The sequence below is a fragment of the Rattus rattus genome, chromosome 5 (assembly GCF_011064425.1).
Source record: "Rattus rattus isolate New Zealand chromosome 5, Rrattus_CSIRO_v1, whole genome shotgun sequence".
Taxonomy (NCBI): Eukaryota; Metazoa; Chordata; class Mammalia; order Rodentia; family Muridae; genus Rattus; species Rattus rattus.
The window spans coordinates 102,347,886-102,357,336 of record NC_046158.1 but is presented as its reverse complement, the minus strand read 5'-3'; positions in this window follow the sequence as shown (position 1 = coordinate 102,357,336).

The following is a 9,451-nucleotide window of genomic DNA, read 5'->3' as shown; positions in this document are numbered from 1 at the left end:
ATCTTACACCACTTTCAATTGCTTCCTCTGACTAAATTATGGAAGTGGAAACTATTCTTAGAGAAATGATTTTATTTATTTATTTTTATTATTATTAACTTGAGTATTTCTTATATACATTTTCGAAAGTGTTATTCCTTTCCGGTTTCGGCAAACATCCCCTCCCCTCCCCTTCCTTATGGGTGTTCCCCTCCCAACCCTCCCCCCCATTGCTGCCCTCTCCCCAACAGTCTAGTTCACTGGGGGTTCAGTCTTAGCAGGACCCAGGGCTTCCCCTTCCACTGGTGCTCTTACTAGGATATTCATTGCTACCTATGAGGTCAGAGTCCAGGGTCAGTCCAGGTATATTCTTTGGGTAGTGGCTTAGTCGCTGAAAGCTCGGGTTGCTTGGCGTTGCTGTACATATGGGGTCTCGAGCTCCTTCAAGCTCTTCCAGTTCTTTCTCTGATTCCTTCAACGGGGGTCCTGTTCTCAGTTCAGTGGTTTCCTGCTGGCATACGCCTCTGTATTTGCTGTATTCTGGCTGTGTCTCTCAGGAGCGATCTGCATTCACATTTTGATCATCCGTCTTGAGTTTCATTTGTTCTAGGCATCTAGGGTAATTCAAGCATTTGGGCTAATAGCCACTTATCAATGAGTACATACCCTGTATGTCTTTCTGTGATTGGGTTAGCTCACTCAGGATGATAGTTTCAGTTCCAACCATTTGCCTACGAATTTCACAAAGTCATTGTTTTGATAGCTGAGTAATATTCCATTGTGTAGATGTACCACATTTTCTGTATCCATTCCTCTGTTGAAGGGCATCTGGGTTCTTTCCAGCTTCTGGCTATTATAAATAAGGCTGCGATGAACATAGTGGACACGTGTCTTTTTTATATGTTGGGGCATCTTTTGGGTATATGCCCAGGAGAGGTATAGCTGGATCCTCAGGCAGTTCAATGTCCAATTTTCTGAGGAACCTCCAGACTGATTTCCAGAATGGTTGTAGCAGTCTGCAACCCCACCAACAATGGAGGAGTGTTCCCCTTTCTCCACATCCTCGCCAGCATTTGCTGTCACCTGAGTTTTTGATCTTAGCCATTCTCACTGGTGTGAGGTGAAATCTCAGGGTTGTTTTGATTTGCATTTCCCTTTTGACTAAGGATGTTGAACATTTCTTTAGGTGTTTCTCAGCCATTCGGCATTCCTCAGCTGTGAATTCTCTGTTTAGCTCTGAACCCCATTTTTAATAGGGTTATTTGTCTCCCCTGCTGTCTAACTTCTTCAGTTCTTTGTATATTTTGGATATAAGCCCTCTATCTGTTGTAGGATTGGTAAAGATCTTTTCCCAATCTGTTGGTTGCCGTTTTGTCCTAACCACAGTGTCCTTTGCCTTACAGAAGCTTTGCAGTTTATGAGATCCCATTTGTCGATTCTTGATCTTAGAGCATAAGCCATGGGTGTTTTGTTCAGGAAATTTTTCCAGTGCCCATGTGTTCCAAATGCTTCCCTAGTTTTTTCTTCTATTAGTTTGAGTGTATCTGGTTTGATGTGGAGGTCCTTGATCCACTTGGACTTAAGCTTTTGTACAGGGTGATAAGCATGGATCGATCTGCATTCTTCTACATGTTGACCTCCAGTTGAACCAGCACCATTTGCTGAAAATGCTATCTTTTTCCATTGGATGGTTTTGGCTCCTTTGTCAAAAAAATCAAGTGCCCATAGGTGTGTGGGTTCATTTCTGGGTCTTCAATTCTGTTCCATTGGTCTATCTGTCTGTCTCTGTACCAATACCATGCAGTTTTATCACTATTGCTCTGTAATACTGCTTGAGATCTGGGATAGTGATTCCCCCTGAAGTCCTTTTATTGTTGAGGATAGTTTTAGCTATCCTGGGTTTTTTGTTATTCCAGATGAATTTGCAAATTGTTCTGTCTAACTCTTTGAAGAATTGGATTGGTATTTTGATGGGGATTGCATTGAATCTGTAAATCGCTTTTGGTAGAATGGCCATTTTTACTATATTAATCCTGCCAATCCATGAGCATGGGAGATCTTTCCATCTTCTGAGATCTTCTTCAATTTCTTTCTTCAGAGGCTTGAAGTTCTTATTGTACAGATCTTTCCCTTGCTTGGTTAAAGTCACACCGAGGTACTTTATATTATTTGGATCTATTATGAAGGGTGTCATTTCCCTAATTTCTTTCTCGGCCTGTTTCTCTTTTGTGTAGAGGAAGGCTACTGATTTATTTGAGTTAATTTTATACCCAGCCACTTTGCTGAAGTTGTGTATCAGCTTTAGTAGTTCTCTGGTGGAACTTTTTGGGATCACTTAAATATACTATCATATCATCTGCAAATAGTGATATTTTGACTTCTTCTTTTCGATCTGTATCCCTTGACCTCCTTTTTGTTGTCTGATTGCTCTGGCTAGAACTTCAAGAACTATATTGAATAAGTAGGGAGAGAGTGGGCAGCCTTGTCTAGTCCCTGATTTTAGTGGGATTGCTTCAAGTTTCTCTCCATTTAGTTTAATGTTAGCAACTGGTTTGCTGTATATGGCTTTTACTATGTTTAGGTATGGGCCTTGAATTCCTATTCTTTCCAGGACTTTTATCATGAAGGGGTGTTGAATTTTGTCAAATGCTTTCTCAGCATCTAATGAAATGATCATGTGGTTTTGTTCTTTCAGTTTGTTTATATAATGGATCACGTTGATGGTTTTCATTATATTAAACCATCCCTGCATGCCTGGGATGAAGCCTACTTGATCATGGTGAATGATTGTTTTGATGTGCTCTTGGATTCGGTTTGCCAGAATTTTATTGAGTATTTTTGCATCGATATTCATATGGGAAATTGGTCTGAAGTTCTCTTTCTTTGTTGGATCTTTGTGTGGTTTAGGTATAAGAGTAATTGTGGCTTCATAGAAGGAATTCGGTAGTGCTCCATCTGTTTCAATTTTGTGGAATAGTTTGGATAATATTGGTACGAGGTCTTCTATGAAGGTCTGATAGAATTCTGCACTAAACCCGTCTGGACCTGGGCTCTTTTTGGTTGGGAGACCTTTAATGACTTCTTCTATTTCCTTAGGAGTTATGGGGTTGTTTAACTGGTTTATCTGTTCCTGATTTAACTTCGGTACCTGGTATCTGTCTAGGAAATTGTCCATTTCCTGCAGATTTTCAAGTTTTGTTGAATATAGGCTTTTATAGTAAGATCTGATGGTTTTTTTTGAATTTCCTCTGAATCTGTAGTTATGTCTCCCTTTTCATTTCTGATTTTGTTAATTTGGACACACTCTCTGTGTCCTCTCGTTAGTCTGGCTAAGGGTTTATCTATCTTGTTGATTTTCTCAAAGAACCAACTTTTGGTTCTGTTGATTCTTTCTATGGTCCTTTTTGTTTCTACTTGGTTGATTTCGGCTCTGAGTTTGATTATTTCCTGCCTTCTACTCCTCCTGGGTGTATTTGCTTCTTTTTGTTCTAGAGCTTTTAGGTGTGCTGTCAAGCTGCTGACATATGCTCTTTCCTGTTTCTTTCTGCAGGCACTCAGCGCTATGAGTTTTCCTCTTAGCACAGCTTTCATTGTGTCCCATAAGTTTGGGTATGTTGTATCTTCATTTTCATTAAATTCTAAAAAGTTTTTAATTTCTTTCTTTATTTCTTCCTTGACCAGGTTATCATTGAGTAGAGCATTGTTCAATTTCCACGTATATGTGGGCATTCTTCCCTTATTGTTATTGAAGACCAGTTTTAGGCCGTGGTGGTCTGATAGCACGCATGGGATTATTTCTATCTTTCTGTACCTGTTGAGGCCCATTTTTTCACCAATTATATGGTCAATTTTGGAGAAAGTACCATGAGGAGCTGAGAAGAAGGTATATCCTTTTGCTTTAGGATAGAATGTTCTATAAATATCTGTTAAGTCCATTTGGCTCATGACTTCTCTTAGTCTTTCTACGTCTCTGTTTAATTTCTGTTTCCATGATCTGTCCATTGATGAGAGTGGGGTGTTGAAATCTCCTACTATTATTGTGTGAGGTGTAATGTGTGTTTTGAGCTTTAGTAAGGTTTCTTTTACGTATGTAGGTGCCCTTGTATTTGGGGCATAGATATTTAGGATTGAGAGTTCATCTTGGTGGATTTTTCCTTTGATGAATATGAAGTGTCCTTCCTTATCTTTTTTGATGACTTTTAGTTGAAAATTGATTTTATCTGATATTAGAATGGCCACTCCAGCTTGCTTCTTCCGACCATTTGCTTGGAAAGTTGTTTTCCAGCCTTTCACTCTGAGGTAGTGTCTGTCTTTGTCTCTGAGGTGCGTTTCCTGTAGGCAGCAGAATGCAGGGTCCTCGTTGCGTATCCAGTTTGTTAATCTATGTCTTTTTATTGGGGAGTTGAGGCCATTGATGTTGAGAGATATTAAGGAATAGTGATTATTGCTTCCTGTTGTATTCATATTTGGATGTGAGGTTATGTTTGTGTGCTTTTCTTCTCTTTGTTTTGTTGCCAAGGCGATTAGTTTCTTGCTTCTTCTAGGGTATAGCTTGCCTCCTTATGTTGGGCTTTACCATTTATTATCCTTTGTAGTGCTGGATTTGTAGAAAGATATTGTGTAAATTTGGTTTTGTCATGGAATATCTTGGTTTCTCCATCTATGTTGATTGAGAGTTTTGCAGGATACAGTAACCTGGTCTGGCATTTGTGTTCTCTTAGGGTCTGTATGACATCAGTCCAGGATCTTCTGGCCTTCATAGTTTCTGGCTAAAAGTCTGGTGTGATTCTGATAGGTCTGCCTTTATATGTTACTTGACCTTTTTCCCTTACTGCTTTTAATATTCTTTTTCTTTATTTTGTGCGCTTTTTGGTGTTTTGACTATTATGTGACGGAGGTGTTTCTTTTCTGGTCCAATCTATTTGGAGTTCTGTAGGCTTCTTGTATGCCTATGGGTATCTCTTTTTTTAGGTTAGGGAAGTTTTCTTCTATGATTTTGTTGAAGATATTTACTGGTCCTTTGAGCTGGGAGTCTTCACTCTCTTCTATACCTATTATCCTTAGGTTTGATCTTCTCATTGAGTCCTGGATTTCCTGTATGTTTTGGACCAGTAGCTTTTTCCGCTTTACATTATCTTTGACAGTTGTGTCAATGATTTCTATGGAATCTTCTGCTCCTGAGATTCTCTCTTCCATCTCTTGTATTCTGTTGGTGAAGCTTGTATCTACAGCTCCTTGTCTCTTCTTTTGGTTTTCTATATCCAGGGTTGTTTCCATGTGTTCTTTCTTGATTGCTTCTATTTCCATTTTTAATTCCTTCAACTGTTTGATTGTGTTTTCCTGGCATTCTTTCAGGGATTTTTGTGACTCCTCTCTATGGGCTTCTACTTGTTTATTTATGTTTTCCTGGAATTCTTTTAGGAATTTTTGCGATTCCTCTCTGTAGGCTTCTACTTGTTTGTTTATGTTTTCCTGTGTTTCTCTAAGGGAGTTCTTCATGTCTTTCTTGAAGTCCTCCAATATCATGATCAAATATGATTTTGAAACTATCTTGCTTTTCTGGTGTGTTTGGATATTCCGTGTTTGCTTTGATGGGAGAATTGGGCTCCGATGATGCCATGTAGTCTTGGTTTCTGTTGCTTGGGTTCCTGCGCTAGTGTTACTTTGTTCTGCTATTTCTGACAGTGGCTAGACTGTCTTATAAGCCTGTGTTTCAGGAGTGCTGTAGACCTGTTTTCCTGTTTTCTTTCAGCCAGTTATGGGGACAGAGTGTTCTGCTTTTGGGCGTGTAGTTTTTCCTCTCTACAGGTCTTCAGCTGTTCCTGTGAGCCTGTGTCTTGAGTTCACCAGGCAAGTCGTTTGTAGCAGAAAAGTTTGTCTTACCTGTGGTCCCCAGGCTCAAGTTTGCTCACGGGGTGTTGCCTATGAGCTCTCCACGGCCTCAGCAACCAGGAAGATCTGCGCCGCCCTTTCCGGGAGGTTCCGTGCACCAGGGTTCCAGATAGCTTTTGTTTTCCTCTGGGGTCAGTACTGTGTGCAGCGTGCAGTCTCTTCTGGTTTCCCAGGCGTGTCCGCCTCTCTGAAGGTTTAGCTCTCCCTCCCACGGGATTTGGGTGCAGAGAACTGTTTATCCGGTCGGTCCCTTCAGGTGCGGTGTCTCAGACGCAGTGGATCTGCTGCTCCTGGGCCCTCCTCTACGGGTACCCAGAGGCCGTATGCAGTTTCCTCCTGGGCCAGGGATGTGGGCAGGGGTGGGCAGCGTTGGTGGTCTCCTCCGCTCTGCTGCCTCAGGAGTGCCCGCCCGACCAGGTGGCGAGAACTCCCCTCCAGGGGGCCTGGGAGCAGAGAGCTGCTGAAGGCAGGGATCCTCCGCTGGTCCGGGACTCTCGCCAGTATGATATTTTCTAGTTCCGTCAATTTCCCTGCAAAACTCAGGATATCCTTGTTCTTAATAGCTGAGTAGTATTTCATTGTGTAAATAAACCACATTTTCTGTATCATTCTTCTGTTGTGGGACAGCAGGGTTGTTTCTAGCTTCTGGCTATCACAAATAAGGCCACTATGAACATAGTAGAACATGTGTTCCTGTGGCATGGTGGAGTATATTTGGGGTATATTTCCAAGAGTGGTATTTCTGGATCTTTAGGTAGGTTTATTTTTAATTTTCTGAGGAATCTTCAATTGATTTCCAGAGTGGTTGTACCAGTTTGTAATCCCACCAGCAATGGAGGAGTGTTCCTCATTCTCCACATCCTCACCAACACATGTTGTCACCTGAGGTTTTGATCTTAGCCATTCTGACTGATGTAAGGTGGAATCTCAGGGTCATTTTGATTTGCATTTCTCTGATCTCTAAAGACTTTGAACATTTCTTTAGGTGCTTCTCAGTCATTTGAGATTCCTCTATTGTGAGTTCTCTGTTTAGTTCTATACCCCAGTTTTTGACTGGGTTTTTTGGTTTTTTTATGATAAGCTTCTTGAGTTCTTTATATATTTTGTATATTAGCCCTCTATCAGATGTGGAGTTAGTGAAGATTTTTTTCCCAATCTGTAGGATGCTGATTTGTCTTATTGAATATGTCCTTTGCCTTATAGAAGCTTGCCAGTTTCATGAGGTCCTATTATCAATTCTTGATCTTAGAGTATGAGCCATTGGAGTTCTGTTTAGGAAATTTCTGCCCGTGCCAATGAGTTCAAGGCTCTTTCACACTTTCTCTTCTATTAGATTCAGTGTATCTGGTTTTATGTTGAGATCCTTGATCCACTGGAACTTGAGTTTTGTGCATGGTGACAACTATGAGTCTATTTTCATTTTTCTATATACAGAGGGTCAGTTAGACCAGCACCATTTATTGAAGATGCTTTCTTTTTTACATTGTTTATTTTTGGTTTCTTTGTGGTTTTATTTCTGGGTCTTCAATTCTATTCCATTCATCAACATGTCTGTCTCTGTACCAATACCATGCAGTTTTATCACTATTGCTCTGTAATACTGCTTGAGGTCGATTTCAGCCCTGAGTTTGATTATTTCCTGCCTTCTACTCCTCTTGGGTTTATTTATTTCTTTTTGTTCTAGAGCTTTTAGTGTGCTGTCAAGCTGCTGACATAGGCTTTCTCCTGTTTCCTTTTGCAGGCACTCAAGAGCTATGAGTTTTCCTCTTAGCACCGCTTTCATTGTGTCCCATAAGTTTGGGTATGTTGTCCCTTCATTTTCATTAAATTCTAAGAAGTCTTTAATTTCTTTCTTTATTTCTTCCTTGACAAAGTTGTCATTGAGTAAAGCATTGTTCAACTTCCATGTATATGTGGGCTTTCTGTCATTATTATTGTTATTGAAGACCAGCCTTAGTCTGTGGTGATCTGATAGGATGCATGCAATTATTTCTATCTTCCTGTATCTGTTGAGGCCTGTTTTGTGACTGATTATATGGTCAATTTTGGAGAAGGTATCAGGGGGTGCTGAGAAGAAGGTATATCCTTTTGTTTTAGGGTGGAGTGTTCTATAAATATCCGTTAAATCCATTTGGTTCATAACTTCTGTTAATTTCTCTATGTCTCAGTTTAATTTCTGTTTCCATTATCTATCCATTGATGAGTACTATATTGAATAGATATGGGCAGAGTGGGGCATCCTTGTTCCAGATTTTAGTGGGAAAGCTTTTAACATGAAGGGGTATTGTATTTTATGAAATGTTTTTTCTGCATCTAAGGAGATGATCATGTGAATTTTTTTCTTTGAGTTTTATTATATTGTGGATTACTTTAATGGATTTTCATATACTGAACCAACCTCGTATCTCTGGTATGAAGCCTACTTGATCATGATGAATGATGGTTTTGATGTCTTCTTGGATTTGGTTTGTGAAAATTTTATTGAGTGTTTTTTGCATTGATATTCATAAGCAAGACTGGTCTGAGGTTCTCTTATTTGCTAGGGTCCTTGTGTTTTAGGTATCAGAGTAATTATGGCTTCATAGAATGAATTAGGTAATGTCCCTTTTGTTTCTATTTTATGGAATAATTTGAAGAATATTGGTATCAGATCTTCTTTAAAGGTCTGTTAGAATTCTGAACTAAATCCTTCTGGAACTGGGCTTTTTTTGCTTGGGAGGTTTTTAATGATTTCTTCTATTTCCTTATGGGCCTGTTTAGAAAGTTTATCTGCTCTTGATTTCACTTTGGTATGTTGTTTCTGTCTAGAAAACCACCCATTTCATCTAGATTTTACAGTTTTGTCCAGCATAGGCTATTGTAGTCTGGTCTGATGAATTTTTTAATTTCCTGTTTCTGTTGTTATATATTGCTTTTCATTTCTGATTTTGTTAATTTGTATACTGCCTCTGGGCCCTTAAGTTAGTTTGGCTAGGGGGTTATTTATCTTGTTGATTCTCTCAAAGAACCAGCTTTTGGTTATGCTGATTCCTTGTATTGTTCTCTTTGTTTCTATTTGGTTGATTTCAGCCCTGAATTTGACTATTTCCTGTTTTCTACTCCTCTTGGGTGAGTTTGCTTTTCTTTTCTCTGTAGCTCTCAGATGTGCTGTTAAGTTGCTAGTATACATCTCTCCAGTTTCTTCACCAGTGCACTTAGTTGTCCCAACTTGCAGGAAAGTCAATGAGGGTTCAGATGGTACCTGGAAGAGAATGGGGGACAAGAGACATGAAGGAGGATGCCAAAACAAGAGTCTGATCAAGGTGACAAATTTTATTTTTTCCCTAGACTGAATTTATAATATAGCAGGGGTAACAGAGGGAGGGAGAAGTGGGAAACATTTAGGCAGGCCAAGGACACTGCTCTTGTGGTCAGCTGATGTCAATAGGATGTTGGTTTCTCAGAAAGGTTACAAGTTTGTCTTATCATTAGGCATCCTGACCATCATAAGTTTGTCATATCATTAGGCATCCTGACCACCAGATTTTTATTATTCTTCTGCAGCTGGCTGGGGATTTTCCATGAACCCAGTTATACTTAA